The sequence below is a fragment of the Poecile atricapillus genome, chromosome 1 (genome assembly GCF_030490865.1).
Source record: "Poecile atricapillus isolate bPoeAtr1 chromosome 1, bPoeAtr1.hap1, whole genome shotgun sequence".
NCBI classification, from domain to species: Eukaryota; Metazoa; Chordata; class Aves; order Passeriformes; family Paridae; genus Poecile; species Poecile atricapillus.
Window position 1 is genome coordinate 159,655,645 of NC_081249.1, and position 22,265 is coordinate 159,677,909.

At 38.3% G+C, this 22,265-nt stretch overlaps 1 protein-coding gene across 1 annotated transcript in view; it reads right to left on the reverse strand.

The window, feature by feature from the left end:
• Positions 1-22,265, reverse strand: part of SPTLC2 (serine palmitoyltransferase long chain base subunit 2) — a 71,894-nt gene that overhangs the window by 8,894 nt on the left and 40,735 nt on the right. The window lies entirely within an intron of this gene.

Sequence of the window (22,265 nt, forward strand, 5' to 3'; positions counted from 1 at the left end):
GCCTAAGAGATTAAGCACTATGCCATTGATGAGACTATAATAAGTAACATTTAACTTACTTGCCTCTGGTCCACAAAGTATATTTTTGGATAACTGATTACCCAAACACTGCCTTGCCCAGGTGGGTGATTGATAAACTGAACCATTAAATGTACAGCATGCAGATCTATGCCACATAGTGAAGGTGCCAGCTAGACATTAATAGTCTTCCTTTAAAGTTGTAGATAACATAAGGTGATTAACTAACAGGAATTCCAGGTCTCAAAGAAACATCCAACACCCACACAGCTCTGCTCCAGGCCAGAACAAATGTAATTTTAAGAACCTATATAGTATTTGTTGCCAAGAGTAGCAGATATTCCACCCACAACCAGGCAATCAAAAGCAAAATCCCATCAAAGGCAGAGCATAAGAAAAAAAAAAAAGGTGAAAACTGTTAAGTTTGCAAAACTTGGCCATCATTAGTGGGTAGAAGCTAGTATTTTTAATAGCACTGACTGCCACTTAAGACATCTTTTCTTCTCCATTAACAGCATTATTTCTTAATCTTTTCTCCCCCAGAGCTTCTCCAGAAGATTAATTCCTCTTCCCCAAAAAGCAGTAAGATTTCAGCAAAACACAAAGGCTTCTTGAATTTAATAAATTAAATTTTTAATTTATTCACATCAGATCAGATCCTCTACTGCAGACCCAGCTTTCTCTTGAGTTTTCAAACCAATTATTTGGTCATTTTAAATAACCCAGACTGCAAAATGAAGTTGAAAAGAACAAACTTATTAAAAAATTTAAAATTATTTAAATTTTATTTAAATAAAATTAAAAGAACCAGGCTTACTGCAAGTTATTAAAAATAGTGGACCAAAAGCTACTACTTGCATTTCGAATATTGAGGCAATCAATAAATACATAACTGCCCACAGCAAACTACATGCAGAATAAAAAGCTATTTTGGTACCTTCTGAGAAAGCTGCATCTGCACATCTCCTACACAGAAATGCACCAATTTACGATATGTCAGGTCAGTGATGTATAATTGTATCAAAATACAAATCAGATTCCACCAATATAGCGTAGTAAGGTAACATACACAGCTGCTGTGATGAGCCCCTCTCCCAGGACAAGGAATGAAGCTTTCATCATACATACATCTCTGTGTTCCCATAAAGCATGGAGTTTAAAGTGATGAAGCAGAAGGAATTTCATCACCTTTATGGTTTTCCCCTCTATACATTCATACCCTTTTCCATGTTAGTGGGAGCCTTCCAGACTAAAGATTAAAGATCAGTCTTAATTTGTAGTTAGCAACTGCTTCACAGTCTTCCTTAAACTCCCATAAAAACAGGTTATGATTCTAGATTTGTCCTTGCAGATTGAAGAATGCTTTGCAATGTAAGCAAGTCTCAAGAACGAATCTTTCAGTTCTCTATAGAGATGTAATCACCTATTAAAAGCAACTGACGTATTTGGAAGATGTTGCCTTCTTCAGGTTTGTGGGTCTCAAAAGTCTATCAGCTTTTACTTCACTCTAGAGCCATCAAGCAATTTAATGAAATTATTACTTGTTTGAAAACGTGTGGCTGCAATAATATTACCAAGAACTTGAAAACATATTAAGTGGCATTTCTGCCCAATGGTTCACTACCCATCACATATCATTACTATTGGAAGAGAACTGTAGCTGTGGTGAAGCAAAGCATCGGGAATCAAACAAAAATTGAGCACAGGTTCCTTTTCCTCTGCTTGCCTTTCTCCCTGCCTTCTGTGCAAGTACCCTTCACCATGTTTAGTCTCCTACTCCACTACAAAATCCTACACTTAGAAGAGTGATCCCACATGCTAATTGAATAGGGTTTGCAATATTATGCAGCAAGTATATATCCAGTGCTTGGCTCTACTAATGTTCGCTGGTTCAGACCCATTGGTACACACTGGTGTAGCAGGCTGTCAACTGCTAGTACAGCTCCACCTTGTTTTCTGGGACCACAAAGACAAACCAAGCAGTGCTGGAAACAGCAGTGAGTAGGTATCATTGCTAATCCTACTTGAGCACCCAAACAGGACCTCTAAATCCATTCCCAGCCCAAGCATCTCCGGAAGGTTAGAGCTTTGTCCACAACTGCTCAACTGTAGGCCTAGAAAAATTGTCAGGACTGCATAAATTCTCCAGCAACTGGCTTTTTTGGCAGTATGCAGCTGCATTTTTAAGACCACACAAAAAAGGACAGATGCGACGCTACCCTGCCAATTGTACTTGCATAGAAGTTGTGCAATGATTCTGGTAATGTCCTTTCATCTAGGAAACTGGAATGTGATGACATTCAGCAAAGGAAGGAAAGGGGGAAGACAGGGATGATTACTGGAACTGAGTTCTTCAAAAGGTTAAAAAAACTAGAAATGTTTATCAGATCAACTTATCTCAAGTCCCTCATGGGTCCTGTAAATGGCTTGAACTAGCTACTGACAGAGCAGCATTGAAATTAGAGGATAACTAATAACTTTTCCTGTACTTCTATACCCTTCTGCAGTCATATCAAGATTGCTCTTAAACATTTCCCTGCTTGTAGTAGCCTGGCCATCATTTAGTCTAAAGTGCACATATACGTCCTAAAGAATACACTGTCATTGTATCAGAAGTAAAGTTCACATGCCATCTAAAGGGAAGAAACACTCTCCTATCACAAATATACAATGTAAGCAATATTATTTTAAAAACGCAGCTAGCATGTACCTGAAAAAAAAAATAAAAAATCCAACACCCTACAGAAAGTACTCCATTATGAATCTGAAAGCACATGAGATGCATGTTCCTTGCAACCACTGGAGTAAATTAATGTCTTTGCCAGAACAGCTTCCCAGAGGATAAAACAATGACCCTGAGATTAGCTCAGATGATTAGAGCATGGTGCCAATAATGCCATGGTTGTGGGTCCAATACCTGTATGGGACATTCACGTAAGAGTTGGACTTTGCGATCCTTGTGGGTCCCTTCCAACTCAGGATATACAGTGATTCTCTGAATGATACTTCATCACTTATGAAGGTGTCTGCTTTAGAGGTCCTAATGCTCAGACAGGCAGAAGTTATAATGAAAACAGGAAGCACAGAAGGCAGAGTTACTGAATGCCTTCTTCGCATCGGTCTTCACTGACAGCACCAGTCCTGAGGAATCTCTGACCCAGAAGACCAGGAAGGGTAAAGGAGTATTGTAAAGATGACTCTCCCATGGTGAAGGAGGACTGGGTTAGAAAACACATCGGCAGACTTGACATCCACAAGTCTGATCACCCACAGATGACTGAGCACTGTAACAGATAGCCCAGAGAGGTTGTGGAGTTTCCCTCACTGGGTATCACAGAATCACTGAATTAACTGGGTTGGATAAGACCTTTGAGATCATCAAGTCCAACCTATGACCTGACCTAACACCTCCCCATCAACTAAACCGTGGCACGGAGTGCCATGTCCAGTCTTTTTTTAAACACATCCAGGGATGGTGACTCCACCACCTCCCCGGGCAGATAATTCCAGTGCCCAATCACTCTTCCAGTGAAGAATATTTTTTCTGAAGTCTAACTTAAATTTTCCCTGGTGCAGCTTAAGACTGTGTCCTCTTCTTCTGTCAGTGGTTCCCTGGGAGAAGAGACCCCCACCTGACCACAAACACCTTTCAGGTAGTTGTAGAGAGTGATAAGGTCGCCCCTGAGCCTCCTCTTTTCCAGGCTAAACAACCCCAGCTCCCCCAGCTGCTCTTCACAGGGCTTATGTTCCAGACCCTTCACCAGCCTTGTTGTTCTTCTCTGAATGCATTCAAGCATCTCAATGTCCTTCCTAAACTGAGGGGCCCAGATATTAAAGAAATGTCTGGATACAATCCTGTGGAAAGTGTTCTAGGGTAACCCTGCTTAAGTAGGATGGTTGGACCAAATGACCCACTGTGGACCCTTCCAAACTTACCCAGGGTGTGATTCTGTTATTATAGAAGAGATATTTAAGCACATTTCTTCTTGAAGTAGAAATTTGATTACTGAACTATAATTCAAGATACTGGCTATAATTATCAGCAGGATAAAAGGGGAGCTGCACATTCCACCACAGTACATCAAAACTCCTTTTGCAATGGATTTACCAATGACACACATCAACAGAGAAAGTCATCTGTATTTAACTTCACTCTCTCATAAAAGCTCATGATTAAACTAACAGTCCAGATACTTAAGGATTCTCATACAACCCAGATTTGCAGAAGTCAGTTTAATAAATAAACAACAATTGGTCAGTAATTGAAAATTTTTGCACAGCCAGGATGAACTTGGCCTTTGGGGGAAGAAAAAAAAAAAAAAGGATAGTTCTTAGAGCTGATGTCTGTGTCAGTTCCATGTTAAAAAAAAAAATCATCTCTACAAAGAACAAAGAACCCCAAGAATTTGTGTAAGTTACCCTCCTCACAAAAAATCTAGTATTTATAACATTTCTGTCATGTATTAAGGTTGATAAATAAGCTATCATAGATGGTATTGGACACAAAAGAAAATGCAGTTCAACCAGGATGTACTTGTTTTCCTCCCCATGCCTTGATCTCTACATAGTAATTGGAGAGCAATCACAAATCTGTTCTAAACAGTGCAACACTTCATCAGCATGGCTTCTTGAGAAATAAAAAGCATGTTGCATTACACAGACAGATTACCCTCTGACACTGAACTCAGTGGGGCAAACCAACTTCAGACAGGCAAAACCACACACAGGCAGGATTTTATCTGCTTGTCACGCTAGGGATCACTGCCTCCTGGATCTAAAACAAAGATATTCCAATTTAAAGAAAGGTTTACATTTTTAATTAGTTCTTACAAAGACTTCAAGGCAAAATAGTATGACACATCTTGAAAAATTACTCCTTATCAGTGAAACTGTAAGTTGTATGCACAAGCTCTTGTTGGTCAACAAATACCAGTTCACATTAGGCAGCTATGATGAAGTTACTCTATATTCTTTCATTAACCAATCTTGTAGATGCTCAACACTAATATTAGAGTTTTATTATTGCAGCCTTGATTTAACACATTTACTTTGTTGTCAACATGGAAAGAGAGGCTAAACTAAGAAATTTCATGCCTTCATCTTACAAACTGATTGAAAACTAACATATTTGTTTTTAATGATGAAATTAAAAATGTCGAGTAAAAAAAAACTTCATACAAATTGACTGGAATTCAGTACATGCAGAATCATTCCACTTGTGATACATATTTACTGGCCCAATTACCCAGTCCCTCAGTAACACCTCATGCTGTAACCAATCAAACATCTTCAGGTTCAGTTTTCATTATGTGACCAAGGAAATAAAAACATTTATTAGCAGAGATTTGAAAGAATTCTGTATGAACTTGTGAAGATGTAGTCTGACAGTAGGCACACAGCCTCTGGTAAGACTCAAGTGTGTCTAACAAGAAATAGGTTTAGTTAACAAGATTGTCAGGTGCACATTAAAGATGTTTTAAATCACTGTAAGAAGATCATAGCAAGTTAATATCAGATTCATAAGGGACCTTTAAGATGAAAACACTCTATTAATACTTTGTGGAAAAGTTGTTTTCAGTCTCCATTGTAATTCACACTGTTTTTCAAGCTGGTCCATCTTATGAATTCTTGCCAGGTGTTGGAGGTGAGAAGCATTATATTAACTACTAATAGATGTGCCATCCTTAATTTGAGGCAGAATCATTTATCTTAGTGTTTATTTAAGTCAAGGAAGAGATTTATCTGGCAATCAGTCTACTCTGCCAAATACCACAACTTTACTGATGTTTGCATGACCTCTGCAGATACTAGATTGCTAGGAGGGGTATGAATTTTGTAGGACTGCTTACCTGGGCAGGTTTTGTCTTCTCCTCTCCTGATAGCCACAATCCAGAGAATACAATAAAACTTTTTTCTTCTTTGTACAAATGCTTTCCCTGAACTAAACAAGTTTTGGTCTTTCTTAGAACTAAAAATAAAAATCAAGCTAACTAAAAGAAGGTACTTGGCCAACTAAATGCTCATGGGGATTATGGCAGCTCTGAGTGCATGTATACACAGAACGGGTAAGGAAGAGACCAAGGTGGGTCATTTCATCAAACCTCCCTGATCAAGCAGGGTCAGCCTAGGGCATTTTGCACAGGATTGTATCCAGACATTTTTGTAGTATCTCTAGAGAGGGAGACCCCACAACTTCTCTGGGAAATGTTACAGTGCTCAGTCATCTGCACCATAAAGAATTTCTTCTTCATATTCAGGCGGAATTTCCTGTGCATCAGCTTCTGCCCATTGCCTCATGTTCTATTCCCTGGCACCACCAAGAAGAGCCTGGATCCTTCCTCTTGGCACCCCCCCTGCAGCTACTTGTGTGCATTGCCAAGGTCCCCTCTCAGCTGTCTCTTCTCAAGGCTGAACAGGCCCAGCTCCCTCAGCCTTTCTTTGTGAGAGAGATGCTCCAGTCCCTTGATCATCTTCATTGCCCTCCCCTGGACCCGCTCCAGGAGCTCCATGTCTCTCTTGGACTGAGAAGCCCAGAACTGGACACAGCACTGCAGCTGTGGCCTCACTAGGGCTGAGCAGAGGGGCAGGATCACCTCCCTTGACTTGCTGGCAATGCTCTTCCTAATGCATCCCAGGATACCACTGGCCTTCTTGGCCACAAGGCAGGGCACACTGCTGGCTCACAGACAGCTTGTTGTCCACCAGCACCCCCTTGTCCTTCTCCACAGAGCTGCTTCTCAGCAGGTCAGTCCTAATGGAAAGCAGCATCCATACAGGGTGAAAGGAGATCAAAGCAGCAGATCTCAACCTGCTTTTTCATAAATAATGCTGAAAGGCATTTTATAACCTAAGCATTAATGTTTACTGACTGTTGTGTGGAATAAAAAGAGTTTGTGTAAAGGGCAGGTTCTGTAGCATCCACCATTGTTCCCAAACTCCATTACCAGCCTATAACCCAATTTTACAGAAATCCCAGACCATGTAAGCTTACTACAACTTTTAGCAGACATGTATACAATTAAATGTCTTCCATCACAGAAAACAAACAAAACAAACAGAAGGAAATCACAATCCACTTCAATGGCACAGAGAACAATGTGATGCCATTGTGTCCTGTTTTCTCAGACGATGGCAACATACAACCCACACAGCAAGGATATGAACCAGGCTCTAATACTCTGTGGTTGCTTTTCTGAGAGCACTAGCATCAATGACAGAGAAGATAAAGCACTATCTCATTAACATGGATAGTGCTTTTTCTCCATATATCTTGCTATCAGTGGGCCAAAGAAGATACAATTTCTGCTTCAAAAAGCCTGTATTTTCAGATGTTGGGAAGTGCTTAAATCAAAGTAAACTGGTAAGGAAAACTTGGTTACATATACCATTCTCTAAAAGTTTGTTTCTTCAAGTCAGAGTGATGCTATTATACAACTGAGCTTGTAAATTTTTCCACATTAAAACCCCCTTGTTTTTGCAAAGGCTTATAATTTCATTCTGTTTATTATTCCTACATTTCTATCTTTTGGTTGGCTGTTTCAGTGAAAGACATAATTCAGCATATTCTGTTTTGGAAACAAGCATTTTTCAAATCTCAACCAGGAATTCAATATTCTTCTGCTGATTTAACAGATTCTCCACTAAGCTTTCAGAAGCTAAGTTGCCTCCCAAGGGCTTATGAAGATCTTTTGCAATGTTAACATAATAAGTCAAGTTGTTTTCTGGACATTATACTTGTAAATACCTCAACATTAAAAAAACTAACACAACAGCCAATGCCTTTTTTTTTTTTGAGAAGACATAAAAGCATTACTACGCTTTAATTGCCATAAACATGTTTTTCATAGAAGATATAGAAAACTCTCCTCTTGAAGGCTTCTCCTGAAAAACACAAGTCAAGCATGACTTCTAGTAATATTGCATGATGAAAAAAAATAGCAAAATGTTTTCGGATTTGCCAACTAGCAGAAAGGGCAAGCACAATTTATGAATATCTGACAGGAAGCAAGGGTCAGATTAGAAACAGAGTAGCACCTATTAGGGGCTACAGTGAGTACTTAAAACCAGAGAAAGTAGAGCGAGATTTTAAACCAAAAAAGAACACTAAAAAAAATTCCACTTCAACAGTGATTAAATGCCAAAACTTTTACCTCTTAAGGAAAAGTTGCACTAAGAGACAGGGAGAGCACAATGTTGTTAAAAATGCTGTAATGGATGTTTAAAGACCAAGCACGTGTTGATTTCAAGCCGATTTTAAGACACTTGTAACGTCACCTGTCAGAAAGCAGACTCATGACACGAACTCACATCCCAAGGCAGAGAGAGGGATCAACAGTGATTCACCTGAACAACCCATCCAAAGGCATCCCTCACACACAGAGCAAGGGAGAGCTGACCTCCTACAGGAGCCTAAAGAAGAGATTTACACCAGATCATAAACAAGATGATGTATAAAGCAAAGTTTTGCTGGTTTCTTCTGAGAGGTCACTCTGTAAAAGTAATAAATAAAATTTTATTATACAGTACCTACAGATTTCTTATCTTTCAGAATACTTTTCCTATTTTATTGTTTAAGTTCCAGCTACAAGGTGACTCCACGTTTCAGTCTGCTTCCTCCAAGTTTGCTTATGTGGACAATGCATCACTGCCAATATTTACAGTAAGAATTTTACATCCTGCCCTTCAGATGCCATCTGCAGATTTTCATTACAGATCTTCAGAAAACTATCATATACAATTATACAATGTAATCTGAGACTGCAGAGAGATAATACTAAAATGTATGGACGAGAATACTAGATACTCCCAGTTTTACATTAGAAAGAACAACCTCACATCAGCAAATACCAAGAGAACCTCCAAGCACAAAGAGAAACCTAAAGAAAGTAATGAGAATAATTCTTTAACGCTATTATATTACTGTTAAATAGCTCAAACAATAGTATGCAGCAAGCCAGTCCAAAGATAGAATCAACTCACTGGGTTTTTTTGTAGGGCTGACGGGGAATCCGGGTTTAACGCAAATTTGGGAATGGGAAGAGTTTTTGGGCTGTATATCTCAGGCCCCAGGTCACCAAAAGGGCCGGGTACCTTCCACTAGAGGCCAGTGCTGCACCCCATGAGTCCCCTGCCGCAGTACCTGCTCACAGCCTGTGCTCCCCACAAAAGGGATGCACCACAACACAGGAAGGCTGTGCTGAATTCACCCAGGAGACGCTAACGGGACAGCTGAGACAAGTTATTTACTCTTCTGACATACTTGCATGCTTCCCGAGTTCATCACTCAGGAAAGAAACTACAAATAACATGGGGGGAGAAGACTGGTTTAAGAGTCAGCGCACTTGAAAACGTAGATGAGGAAATCAAAAGACGGCTGCAAGCTCATGCTCCTTGGCCATATGGCAGCAGCAGAAACAACGATTTATTTTAGGAGAAGCAGTGAAGGGCTTAGCTCATAACCATTCTGAGTTAGCCCCATAACTGTGGCTTTTAACAACACTGTATGCAGGGGATTGCCTGGATTATGTCGGGACTCAGTACGGAGCCACTGTAGAGGTGATGGTAAAAATCTCCTTTAAAGGAGAAAGGAAAACAGCTAAATATGATTTTAAAAACTGGCAACAGTAAAGCCAAAGAGAATCAGAAACAGAAAAAGGAGAAAAGAAAAAATATGGCTGATATTCTTGGCATTAAAATGTCTCAGGGAAACAAAATTTATGCTAATATTAAGTACCGGTCATTGCATTAGCTATCAAACTAAATAGTTCCAGTGGAGTCTAACAGCATGCCAAAAAACAGTTGGGTGCATGTATTGTGTATTCACTGAGTTTATATATACTGGTGAGATTGAAGCCTTTGGCATATTCCAGAGCCCAGAGGAGTATTTTTATATTTGCACTTTCTGATTTTGTTTGCAACTACCAGCTGCATTTAGAGAACTCCAGGCAGCCTGCTCTCCCCTTGAACTTCATCATAAAAAGATGCAGCTCTCACCAAGAAGAAGTCATGTTGTTTGATGTGACTGGAAAGATGCAAACTGTTAGAATCACGGAACAGTTTGAGTTGGAAGGGACCTTAAAGGTCATCTAGTTTCAACACTGCTGCCATATGCAAGGACACCTAATACTAGACCAGGTTGCTCAGAGCCCCATCCAACCTGGCCTGGAATGATTCCAGGATGGGGTATCCCCCACTTCTCTGGGGAACCTGAGCCTGTGTTCTACCACCCTTGCAAAAAAAAAATCTTCCTTATATCTACTCTGAATTTACCTTCTTTTAGTTTAAGAACATTGCCTCCTGTCCTACAGCAATAGGTCCTACCAAAATGTTTGTCCCCATCTTTCACATAAGCTCCCTTTAACTACAGAAAGACACACGTTGCCAGAGGATCCTACTAATTGTTCAAAATAGCACGTTTCACAGTTTATTACTTTATTAATTAAATATCTGTGTTGGTGACCATGAAAGAACTTGAAAGATCTGGCTGCAGACATACTTCAAATATCATAGTAGTAGCATTGTCATGTCAAAGAGTTTCTGCAGTATGGGGACACAAAGACATTACAAAATGATACTGTAATAAAATCAGCTAAAATGGGTGCTCCTTTGTGCACAGCCATGATAGCATTATAATTATTTGATTAGTCATCTTTTGCCTCAAACAGCAGGCTTCATCAAGTGAGCAGAAAGACTTTGAAATAAGATACATGTGCTAAAGAGACCAGCATGAATAAACATTAAGGAGTTAGTAAAGGCAGAATTAAAACCAATTGATTTAAACTGAGCCAATATTTATCAAACTACGGGAGTCAGCTTTTCTACAGCAAAAATACTTTTTGCAAGATCCTGAAAATTCTGGCTTTAAACAGAAAGAGATTAAACCAGTAGAATTCTACTGATCCTACAGAAAAAAAGACGGGTTCATCCTGCCTCAAATCTGGCAAACCTTGGCTCCTAAAACAATCATACACAAAACATTTAGTAACAGCTGCAAATGCATAAAATTAGTAAATTCCATTTCAAATGTTGATAGCTGAAACTTAGAAATTATTAATCAATACTCATTAAAATGGAAGGAAAATTACTTCTTGATAACCCAATTCTTTAATTATCTTGTGTGCATGGAGGTTTCATCTTCTGGATGCACACACATCATTAGTAATCAACTTCTATACTTTCTGCCTTCGTAGTTGGCACAGTTGTATAGCAGCCCGCATCTTCCCCCACGTGATTGAGACAAGGCTAAAGTTCAGCCTTCCATGTACCCTTTACAGTCCCTTAAACTACAGAATTCAGTAACCTACTAAGGACTCAGAAGAAGGTTATTATGCATGAAAATAACATACCAAGTGTTAAGAAAGGTAGATCCAAAAATCAGGATAGAAGATTCCAATCAGTCTCTATCATTACAATTAGCCAACAGTTGGGTCCAAGACTTTAAAACACATATGAAGAGGTCTACTTTATCAAATGTAGCATCACTATCATATACTATACCAGTGGCAGGGATTCTGACGAAACCATGACTGAAATATAAGATTAGTGGACCTGCAGGTGTCTGAAAGACATTTTTAAGTCATTTTGGGCTATCCTAGAATATTTTAGCAGACCATGCTTCTACTACTAGAGAGGACTTCTGTAATCAATCCTAATAGTTCATGGAGTGACTGCAGCCAGTGATAAATTGAAGCCTTTAACAAGACTTGATTGCTCTCTGTTATTGGAAGTTTCAGTCCTGAAGTACAAAAACAGATTGAAAATTCAAGAAGATTTGGATCAAAGTCAACCATTAGGAGGAAAATAAAAAAAAAACCCCTAAAAGCTGTCAGTCATTCCTTTGCAGCAAGATCACCAAAATAGTAATCCTCAGAGAAGAGAAGAGAAACTGACTATGACCCTTATGAGGTATACAAGTATAGCAGGAATGAAAACTGGAATTTGCCTTAGAGAAGTTTTTTACTGAAGGAAACCGTATTGGACTGCTTTGGTACTTCAGGACTACAGGGTGAATGAATGAAGAAAATAGCATTTCAAAGACATAAGTGGCCAAGGTGATGCAAGAAACCTATCTAAACAATGGGTAAATTTGAAAAACAGTAATCAGCTACTCCAGAACTTCTAACAACTTGTACATGGCACAAAACAGCCTATTTAGCAAGGTAAGAATGTCCTCTTGGGTCTTGCCTGCTTACTAATTAGCATATCCTTTGTGTGACAGTGCTCTACACATGGGCATTATTCAACTCCAGACAGATGTTCCAAATACTTTGATGATCTCCAGATGTGATTCTGCTCAATCAGATCTGGGAGTATGTAACATATCTAGGGTCTGTCCAAGAAATGAGATGCTAGAATTATCTTCAACTGGCCAGGTCTAGTAGGATGGGCTGACATGTTGTACTGGCTTGTCAAAGACCATCAGAAGGAATCTCATCAGAGGACAAGTCAGCTCTCTGACCATAGGCTGGAACTGGCCATAAGCAAACAAACATAAATCACCTATAAATCATCAGGAAATTATATCATTACAAGTGTTAATACAATGAGGTCATTTTAGGATGCATCTTGCACAGACAATGACTCTGGAAACATCTGCTCTGCACCTTTCCTATGGCCCTGAAAAAATCTTTGGTGGAATGTAAAAGAAGCTCCACAGATTTATTATTCTCTGTGCAAAAATATAAAATGTCCTAAGTGGTGAAAAGAGCTGTTACTGACATGGAAGGTACCACTTTCACTTTTCACAAATTCTTTAGCTTGGAATAAATGTCTTGAAATCAGTCAGTCCAACCTGCCTGCTCAAGCACTATCACCTAGAATAGGTTGCCCAGAACTGGGTCTAGTTGGGGTTTTGACTGTCTTCACAGGTGGAGACTCTACAACCTCCATGAGCAGTGTGCTCCAATGCTTGAGCACCCTCTTAGTTTGAGTTTTCAGAAACTCTTTCCCTCTTTGGTAAATCCTAAAATTATCAAAGAATTACAATTTACTAGGTGCAGAAAACATTACACACATTAATTAATATACACTACAATTATTTACATTTAGTTCTACCTCATACTTTAAGCTGTCTTCCACAATAGAGGATAAAATTTCAAGTCTGTTGGTTTGAGAGACTAATAATGTGCACTTTGTAACTTTTGCTCATCCATGAACTGTGCATATTAGATATGAGGCATTAGCCTAAACAGCTTGAAGCTGCTGAGGCATTTTGCCCACAAAAGGTGAAGGTCTAAGCTGCCAAACCCCAGAATAATACACATCCGTTTCTTATGTACCCTGGCAACCAAAATGTAAGTCAAACTTGCCAGGGCACTTTGCTCATGATACATAAAATTCTTGACCAAATTTTAGTAAGAACTCAAGTTGGCTTCAGAGTTATTTTAACCTGTGGCAAATCCCCACATCCACGTCCAAACTGCCTAGCCACAGAAATAACAAGCATAGCAATGCCAGGTTCAAAGTGTTTCCTCTTTACATCTAAATCTAAGATAAATGTTATTCATGCCACACTGTGCAAATAAAACTGCAAGGATCTAACTCCAAAAGCAGCAGTAGTAGGAAAAGAAGAACTAGTAATGAGTGGTATTACTGCTACCTCAGCCCAAATAAAAGACTGAAATGCTTTGCAGAGTTAGTTGATGACACTTTCCTCTGCAGCAACTAGCCTCACAAAAGATACCAGAAGAACTTGTCAAGAATAAGCTTCATCATAGTGTGCTGTGATTATGTTTTTAAAACAAATAAAAACAACAAATGGAAGACATTTTTAAACCCTAAACAGAAATGTGTAGCAAGAGAACTTAAAATTGTGTTCTGAAATAAAGCCTGGAAGTACGTACCAGCCAACATTCTCAACAAATCAGACACTATAGGAAGTCACATGCAGTATATTTTACAAGCAAACAGTTAAACCTGCTTACAGCTCTAATTCAGACATTATGAGAACCAAAACTGCCTCTACCCGCAAGATTCCTGCAGACATTTCTATTTAATAATCACCATTGGCTCAAATGTTTGTTTTAGGCTGGGCATAAGAGCTGAGCATGAATGTATCATATCATTAAATGGTATAATAAAATTAAACAGGTTAGAAGAAGAAATAATACTTTGGCTAGGACAGCAAGAAAAAGTAGCAGCTTCCAGAGCATATTCACTAGCAAACTACCTAACAGCACTCTGAACTTTTACTTATAGATGTAAACTGACTACTTGGCAAGCTTTCAGAAAAAGAAGCTACCTTCCTGAACCTACAGCAACAAAAAAATTTAAGTACAACCAATTCTTGAGGAAAAACCCTTTAATAATCTGCACTGTTCATACTGCTAGGTGAGAACTACACTAAGCGTAAAACTAACAGTAGTAAAGTAAAATAAATGGTGCCAATTACACCTGAAATACTCAAGATTTCCATCATCATTTTTTCAAGCTCTCCCTCAGAAGATTAGTGGAATTTACCTTGCAGCAAGAATTAGCTCCTAAAAACCCCTATACACCATCATGCTTTCTGAAATTTTCCTTTAGAGATATATCTAAAAAACTCCAAAAACTTAAGTGACTCATTGGGGGTTAAACCATGACACCAAACACAGGGAAGTGTGTAATTTATAAAAACTATCTTTATTTCTTATTTTCTTCCATCTGGACATAAAGCTTTTACGTCACCCATTGCTGCCAAAAAGCTGCAGGCTTGCCAGGGCTATGTAATTTATCACAACCAGATGGTGTGCTGTCAATAAAGGAGGGGCCACTATCATTTCAGGGCAGCATAATTACCTTTCCTTTGAACCAAGGACAATGTTTTCAATAAAAACCCAAAGCTGTTTAATGCAACTTCCAGTCTGTCAAGACTCCCACTGTGCAGCTCCAGGATTCATTAAACTCACAAAAGTGAAGGAGACCATTTGTTAAAAGCATAGCATGACTGTCTCAGAGGACACTGATGACACACAATTAAAAGAAAAACAAAAACCCAAACAGTAAAGACATTTTGAAGTTTCTTTAAAAATATTTTGCATAGAGTTTTTTCATCACAAATTTTACAGCAAAAGTAGCTGTATTGCATTAAAATGCCACCTCTGTCCTAGACCTCTTAGGTAAACTATGGAAGATATCCATTGCTCTGCTATGCACCTCTTCTGCTTTGCATTTTTGCATCTCAAAAGTTGTAGTAGTGACATTTATTTTGCGAGGAAAAGCTGTAAAGCACAGAGAATTGAAATTAATTAGCAAGCAATGCTAGAGAACAGAAAGCTGTGTCTTACCAAAATACTACTAGGTTGATACTCCTCTGACAGCTGGAAACACATGGCAATCATACTTGAGTAATTCAGGGGACTGGACCATGCAGGATAATTAAAAAAGTTACAATAAACCAAATTGTACCTTCACTTTGAGCAATGCAAGAAACTGGATGAATTTCACTACATACTAAATTTCCCCTTGAGTTTCAAAGCCCGCCAAATAAAAAGCAGTAATTATTTGAACACTCAAAGCATTTTCTGAGCCTACTTCCACGCCAAAAACTGGCTTTCAACTTGTCCTTCTTTCAACAGTACATATTTAATGAAGTGGTTAAGAAACACATCCTTTTTTCATAACACCAGAACATTTTGTTCACCTCAAAAAAGTAGAATAACTGTCCAGCTTGGGAAATTAAACATGAGCTGGAAGCTCAAGTGTGACCATTTCCAGGAATTATATCTAATATAATACAACAGAAATATTCCTGCAGTTTCAGTTCCACAGTGGTAACAAATGTATTAAAAGACAAGTTAGTTCAGTTTACTTTTGATTGAACCTCTCTCTAGCTATGATCAAATCAGTAAGTTCTTCATGTAACAGTTGCCTAAAGGATGCTATTATAGATTCTGTTATATTTTATATGTGATTTACAGCTGTAGAAGAAAAATACATTGAGACAAAACATGATAGGAAACAAAAAAAAACCACAAACCACCACAACAACTGAACAACATTTAAGACTTTGCAAAAATCTCAGCTGATAAATTTCTGCTCATCACCTCCAGAAGCTGCAGTAAGTAGCTGATGACTTACCATCCAAAAGACCACAACTCATTAAAAAAGGGAAGAATATAAAGCATGATCCTTTGGTTCTCCCAAGAATCACAAATCTGTGCATCAACAAAAAGTTTCACAGAGAAAGAATAAGATGTCTTCTCTGTCTGAATGAGCTGGGGTAGCTCTTACCTTAGGACACCTGTTCAACACTGGAAAAAATCTCTGTTATTCATGATATTCATGATAAGCATATGCAGTAGAGGCATAACACTGGAGACAGCAACTGATAAACTTCCACAGACACAAAGATACAGATCTATTTTTACTAACACTTAGAAAACTGTTCTCAGATTTTAAGCATTTCTTGCACCTATGCAGTAGCCTAAAAGGAGATTTTGCAGGCTTTTCCAAAGCCCAGACACAGGTGTGCAGCACGTCACACTCAGTGTGCAGACTCACACAAGACAAAGCTCAATGCCTTTTCCAAGCTGGATGCTTTTGCTTGTTTTTCAACACACAACAACTAGTCTCACCTTGGTAACAAAACATTTTTACTGTTCTTGTTTTGTACAATACCATTATCTCCAACTCTGCCATATTACACAGAGAGTATACTACAAAATCATCTTTGAGATTCCCCTGACAGCTATAAAGCATGAATGTTGCCACTACTACTAAATCAATGTTAATGAAAATGTAGAGCAAACAGAAACCAGTCAATCCCCAATCAAGCTAAAAGCAACTGAAGACATTCATCTTTACATGAAGAAAATACATTCGGAACCACCAATATCTTGGAAAAATAAAGCCAAAGAACACAGGCTACACCGCAGCACAGATGATCAGCTGCTATTTATGTCAGCACTCACACCAAGGTAGAACCAGACTGCAGCATGTTCAGAATCTTCCTCTTGATCAATCTCCTGCTACAGTAAGTGACTGAAGAAATTATATCACCTTCTAATTAACATCATATTAAAATAATGGAATAACAGTGGAAAACTCTAAGGACAAACATATCTGAACAGTTTTCATGTAGGTTTTATTATGACTCTTCCTTCTAGTTTGCAATTTAGATTTCCTAATTAATCTGAATTTTCTAGAGCCAGGAACAGAATTAACCAATTTTGTTAACTGAAACACCTTAGTCCCTCCTGACACACAGAATGAACTGATGAACTAGCATCTGCACTGAGATGTAATTAAATGAAACAGGGGGACACCCCCCAGAAAAACTAACTAACAAAAAACTACAAGGCGCCAATGATCAATTTTGCTGAACTTTGTGTGAGCTCTGATGAAGTGAATTTCAGTACAGTTCTGGCGAATACAGATTTTTCAAGGCTCCACTGGTATGCAACATCATGGCTTGCATACTGACTAGCGTTTTTAAAAATACCAGATATTTTCAGCATTCTGATAAAAATACAGCCAAGAGAATACACCAACTATTTCAATGGATGAACTTTCAAATCTCTCTATTTAAAATATTGCTCCACAACAGGAACAACATGCAACTCTTTGGTACATCCAAAAGACAGAATTATTTGTAATTTAATATGGAAACATTTCAGCTGCCTTAATACCAGGATAATTCCTACTCAAGTCTGGCATTTGAGACATGCTACGTATTTGTCACTGAAGTGTGTGAAGTTTTGTGCTGTTATATGAGATTTATCAGTTGATGCCATGGCTATGGCTACGTACCTCCTCCCACACATTCAGGTTGCTGAAGAGACCAGCTCTCCGAACCTGGAGCTTTTTCATCAGACCATTTATTTGTTCTATAAGGTACATCCAGCACTCAGGAATTCACAACTAAAGGGACACCAACAGCTTAATCCGGCTGTAATTCATGTGTTTACATTTGTCAACCTTTAAAAGAGATCAGAAGAACCACTGAGCTTGTAGCAGCAACTTTCACGAGGTTTAACACTTGAGCTGCAGTGCTTTTCACCCTAATTTTAAAAACTGCCCATTCCCTTTGTATAGATAAGAAAATGACACACAACAGGGATAGGGAGTCATTACCCTCTCAGACTCCCTGTGTGATAATCTGAGGACATGATCTGCTGACCTCAAGCAGTCTTTGAAGTCTGCACAAACATTACCTAAAGAAGAGGGAAGGACTATTCAGCAGGACATACATACATACATCCCCCTAGGCCTGCCTCTCCAAAAGCTCTGCTGGAGTAGTGGTTCTTTCCAAACCTGAAAACACCTGGGACTCTCAGAAAACTTGTGGCTATAGAGAATGTTCAAAGACTGCTGTGAAACAGACTTTGTATATCAACGTTTCATTTAAGCCTAACATGCAAAAACTGTCATGCAGCCAGCATCGATTTCTTTTCTTTAGGTATGAATTACCAATAAGTTGGCATCAGGGGAAAAACAAAACAAAACAATCACAACAAATCCAATCCCCTCCAAAAACAGGCCCGAAATACAACCACAAATTCAATTTGCATTTATGCAGGCATTTATCTTACTCAAGACAGCATGCAAAGTAAAATGGAATTGCTCCCATTGTTTAGCTTCAGCAGTCCCTTGATTTTAAAATTACAGAAATTATAAAATAGTAGATCCACATAGCATAAATTATATACAGTTATCCATATAAAAGAACCACGTCCTCAAACGTAATGCCAACCTGCAATTAATTGCAATAACTCACTTTCAAGAGATGGGAAGTCATAATACCAATTCTTGCCTCTTCTCTTCAGTCAAAATGCACTTTGAATTACAGAAACCTACTTTTTTAACACTTAGGAAAGCCATAAAAGACTGCTAGCTGCCGGTACCATTGGATTCCTTAACAGCTGTTAGAATCACGTGTATCTGGTAATTTGCTTTTAATTTCTTTCCCCCAGTACTAACTCAATGGTGTACCAGACACTGCAGAAATAGCAACTGTCTCTAAAGTTCACACAACACAGAACAAAAGGTCCCATCCTCTCGTTTTGTGTTTAGTGTGACTTTTCATAGGAAATCCACGTAGACAGAAGTCTTTGATGAAGAATGGATCTTGTCCAAGGCAACAACAACAAACAAAACCAAACCAAAACACTGCCTCCTGTCAGAAGGCTGCCAGAAACACACAAGCCCTTTCCTCTTAAAGGAGAATTCAAGATAATGCCTGGTTGACTAAGTCAATAAAATTATCCATGAACTCTATTTTACCATTAACAAAAAAAAAAAGAACAAGAAAGCAATAGCATGTGCCTATGTATCTAAAAATTAGTAAGACTGGCTGAACACGGTATTATTTCATATGCAAAGAATTGCATAGGAACAACAGTTCAGTTCATGGTCACGTTGCACTCATCTCCTCTGATATGTTTCAAGCCCTGTTGCAGTGAGGGACTAGGCTCATGAGACCCAGAAGGGTTCCCTAACTCAAGCTCCACATCTACCCCTGTATTTTTTCACACAGAACTTTTCCAGAGGCCAAATTTCTACTGAAACCAGTTTAAGTTCTCTCTAGAGTTATCACAGCTAAATACATTAGCCATACAAAGAAAATCTACTGTGACAGAAAGTGAGAACAAAAGCACACTACCAGCCAACTTCACTCTGACACTAGCTGAAGGATCTGCTGAAGAATAGCAGCATTGACTGCAAGAGCTTTGCCCCCTGCCCCCCTAGACAATCCAGAGAGCAATTTCTGAAAAGTAATTCACAACTGCTGTTCTACTTTGTTTATACCTTGCTCACTGTATCTGGTTGCACTATTGTCACATGACTAAAATTCCTTGCATCCTAACTATTATGATTTACAGTCGTTGAACTTATAAAGCATTGGTTCAGATCAACAGGTTATTTTAAAGAATGTGATCAGGGCTATCCCTCCAGAATGAAGAAATTAAGTTTGTGCTGCCTGGGTAAATGTATTATCTAACTGTACATATTAATCACTGGGAGGATTTGTGGGATTGTATTAACACTACTTACATATTAGCTCATACAGACTTTGTATTATCACAAATGCAGTCATCATAATAGCATTCATAATCATTAAAAAGACAGCTGTACATATCCTGTTTGACAGCTATTCTTGTGTCTTGCTGAGAAAAAAAAAAAAAAGCGTGTTCATCAGGCCGTTCTTCTGAACTAGTTGTGGCACCTTCACCATAAAATCAGAACTGTGAAAAAAATTACCTTTATATAGTTTCAATGAAACTTACTGTGTCAAGATAATTGAATTGTTGAAAAAAGCAAGAATATAAAACCTTCTGTTTTCTTTTTTTATGATACCATGGGCACTGAAATTCAAAAAGCACATCTTTGCTCTTAAAAATCTCAAGAGAAAGCATCAGTGAAGAAGAGACAGAACAAAAAAAAAGACTTGAACCTTTGTACAGTACAAATAGGTTGGCAGGCCTTCACGGCAGATTGAAGACAGAGAGCAAAAACATCAGGAACACATACAAACACCACATTTCTTTAGAAGTTCAGGAATGTGCAAGCTTTGACAAAGCATATTATATTAAGGATGTTTATAATCTACTTCCATGGAGACAGTTCAGTAGCTTTACAACATAGCAACAAAGGGCGTGAACTATATTTTCCATCTGTTTCATGCAGACTCTTTTTACAGTAGAAGTCAGTATCAAAGCTAACTGTTCCTTGGGATTTTAAAAAGCAACACAAAGGGGTAAAGAAATATTTCCCTATGCAGATATATATATATATGTATATATGTGTATATATATATATATATATGTATATATGTATATATATATATATATATATATATGTGATGAAGACCTCTTGTTTCAAGCAGGAAGTAGTACACATAAAGTAGCAGTCACCTAGTTTCAGCTAATATTACTGTGTTTATTAATTGTAAAATATCATACAGATATAAAAAAACCTTACAGAACCAGACAGATTATCACCTCCTCCAGGTGAACACGTGTGATAAGAACAGTAAAGCAGCCCCTTTTCACATTTTAAGAGAGTTATAATCAAAAATGGAAAAATATGGTCAGTATAAAACATGAAATCAGCTTTAGGTCAAGCATGAGAAGAATGAAAAGGACAGCAGTGTAAGTACTTCCAGAGGAAAACAAAAATACTGGCCTTCCATCCAATACTTCCTTCCATCTCCAAAGTTCATTTACAGTGGTAGCATAAAATTTCTTCTGAATCTATCCACATTAGAACAGATAAAACAAATAACAAAAAGCATCTATTGTACTCCTGTAATATTAGCACAAGTTCTGCCATTCTGCCACTGTTAGGCTGGAGCTCACCCTATGTTATATGGCATAGCTGTTCTCTACACACAGACCACAGGAAATAGTGCAGAAAGCCATATTTCTTTTCCAAGAACACAAAAAAGCTGCAGTGCACACCAGCTTTTCCAAGAAAAAGCACAGTGCTTAAGTTTAATAGGTGTGATCTATACAGACAACACTTTAAAAGAAAAGGCACTTGAACCACTCCACAGTACATTACTACTATAGAAAAACAAACGTGCATGGAATATACGTGGCCCTTGTGGCCCCATGTTAGACTACCCTCAAATCTAAAGGGAAGTCATTCAACATTTATACCCTGTGTTAGGAAAAATCCTGCTATGAAAAATAACCTCCAAGTCCCTCATATAAGCCTTCAATCCCATTGAATACATCAAACCCAAAACCTGAGGTATTTTATGAAAACCACCACACGGATCCAAGACCATGACTGAGCAGCAGCAGTGTCTCCCACCATTCCAATAAATGCCATAACAACAGAACTATCAAAACCCCCAGATCCTGCACATCTACTTCCCAGAACACAGTCTAATTCCCCTTGTTTACAAGGTATCTACAGAGCTTCCATGAAGACAACGTTATGCAAATCCTTCACTTCATGATGAATTGTCAAAAGAACTAATCCCTAGAAAAGACTAACACTTGTAGCAGATGGTTTTTTTTAATCTATATAACACTTTCCAAAGGTTTCCCCTGGTACTAAAATTTCCAAGTTAATTAAGTACCAAATTCTAGAGACTCAACCAGAATATAAGGGCACATATCCAGAATCAACAGGCTACAAGCTACTAATTCCTTCTTCCTAATGGAGAAAATCCCACCAAAGAAACCAAAACAAAAAACCCCCAACCAACAAAAAAAAAACCCAAACCCACACCAAAGCAAAAAACCATACCCCAAGACCAAAACAAAAAACACCAACAAAAAACCAAAGAAAAAATCCACAAAAAATAAAAAACACACAAA